The sequence below is a fragment of the Coregonus clupeaformis genome, chromosome 34, assembly GCF_020615455.1.
Source record: "Coregonus clupeaformis isolate EN_2021a chromosome 34, ASM2061545v1, whole genome shotgun sequence".
NCBI lineage: Eukaryota > Metazoa > Chordata > Actinopteri > Salmoniformes > Salmonidae > Coregonus > Coregonus clupeaformis.
Genome location: NC_059225.1, coordinates 37,630,841 through 37,633,171, shown reverse-complemented (window position 1 = coordinate 37,633,171; position 2,331 = coordinate 37,630,841). Strand labels below are relative to the sequence as shown.

General features: G+C 36.0%; 1 pseudogene; it reads left to right on the top strand.

Annotated features, from left to right (window-relative positions):
* The first annotated feature begins 452 nt into the window (after window positions 1–452).
* LOC121539641 lies at window positions 453–2,010 on the top strand (annotated as a pseudogene).
* The last annotated feature ends 321 nt before the right edge of the window (window positions 2,011–2,331 follow it).

Here is a 2,331-nt window from a genome sequence, read left to right as displayed (position 1 = left end):
GAACTAGTAGCTAGTTAGCGAAGCCTGCAAGTAGCTAGCTAGCCAATTACGTTAGCATTAGGAGAGGTGGAGTTCCTCTGTTTACATTAACATTACAAATATTCGTTGTAAGCTATATTGGAAACACTCACTTTCCCATGTTTGACAATTTTCGAGAAGTCAATGACATCGCTGAAGTCAGGTGGAGGATTTCTTCGATTGCAGAATTTGAACAAGTTCTAAATGGATCTTCCCCCATACTATTCTATGGAGGCTGCCATCTTTGCCAACACTAAAATGACCTTTCAACTATTATTTTTATTTGTTTTACAAGTAAGCAAAACATTGCAAAACAGCATTTTGTTAAATATTTATTAAGTTTGTTTTTAATTTGTCAAATAAAGCTGAACTTTGTGATTTTAAGTCCTTATTTAATTATTTTTTTTGTAAAAACCAACACCGGTGTGTGTCACGTGACTCGGGTCAGAGGTAGCTCGAGTTCCAAGGATATAATATGTCAGGGTCGTCGAAGAAGATTTTCGAGGTGTTTGTGTCTAAAATACCATGGACCCTTGCAAGTAGTAAGCATGGTTTTTATTGGAATTAGAATTAATATATGTTGGCAATTTTGTTAGGTTGTGAACTTTTGTGGGCGCCTTTACATCATGTTGTGAGTGCTGCCTTGACAATGGTCGCTAGCCATGTGTGCGGCTTTCATCTCAACCAGCGTTTCTCTGCCTCTATTTTTGCATCAGTACTCATTTGGTATTTATTGTATCGATTGCTAAATTATCAGGCTTATTGTAGGCTAATGATGTGGGTTTTGCATGTCAATGAGATGGCTACTGTAGGTAACTGTCTGATTAATCAGACTCTAGCTAATACACAATGAACTGTGTAGCTTTTACAGTCTCTGATTAATCAGACAAATTAACTATCAGCATTGTGTGTGTGTGTACGGTTACACTGTAGACTTTGCTTTACTAAGTTAGTTAGCTAACTACAGTGGTAGAACGTGTAATTTACATTTACATTTTAGTCATTTAGCAGACGCTCTTATCCAGAGCGACTTACAGTTAGTGAGTGCATACATTTTTCATATTGAATCAAATTTTTAATTCAGGCTGTAACACAAGATATGGAAGAAATCAAGGCGTGTGAATACTTTCTGAAGGCACTGAATGTTCTATTTTTTTTGCCATAATGAATATGTGGATTCTTCAATGTACTTTCATATGTGCGTTCCTTATTGGTATTTTCTTTCAGAGGAGATGAATGAGTACTTTGGGCAGTTCGGTCAAGTCAAGAAATGCCTCATTCCCTTTGTAAGTACACCGGCCTCAACAGATTGTTTAATGATTGAGAAACCTGTGAGCCCACTAATATCACAATGTCTATCTCATTTGGCCTATATCACAACCTCCATCTTGACTTACAATGTATGTCTTCTAACAGGACAAAGAGACAGGCTTCCACAGAGGCTTCTGCTGGATCGGTTACACGTCCGAGGAAGGCCTGAATAATGCTCTCCAGAAAGACCCACACATACTGGAGGGAGCCAAGGTATAGTTCACTAGATTAGATAATGTCAACCCCATTGCCCATCATTGGATGGTATACCCTGAACTTTTGTTGTTGACTAAAATGTGTTAAGACTTTGTTGTAATCTTAGTATAGAATGTATGTGTATTTTCTTCATTCTAGTTTGAAAGCCAATGTGATTTGTCTTAAATCAAATACACATCACCTTAACATGTCATTAACCAAACTAAACATGACATGTATTTTTCACTCCCATTGTGTCTTTTTAGGTTCAAGTTCAAAGAAACAGGAAAGTGTTTTGTGGGACAGAAAACAAACAGAGAGGTGATGGAGGAAAGCTGAAGGTGTGTGTTTGTATATATGAGGGGGTGAAATAAATACCTATGTAATTAAACTAGACCTCCCAACAGTCATATGTTTAGTTTTTTCATAGTATTATGTCTTCATATTTATTGTCATTTCTCAAAATAAAGAGACACGATTACTGTTTGTTTTGCATGTCTACAAAATGGACGAAGAAAGAAGTTTCTTTTTGTATCCTGTTAGTAACTGCATATTATTCCTTACTAAGCTAACATATGGAATTGTTTTAAGGTGGTCATACCAAGGATCATTTAGCTATTTGAGTTGGAATTTTAGGACCCCTTAAGGTATAAGAAAATGTCAAAACATTATTTGATGGAACATTGAATTTGACCTTAATGCTATTAGCCTATAGAAACGCATTGAATAACAGCTTCATACATGGATAAACAGATAGTCCAAAAAATTATCTAAAGGAAGTTTGTTCTGAAGTGTCTGTCATATATC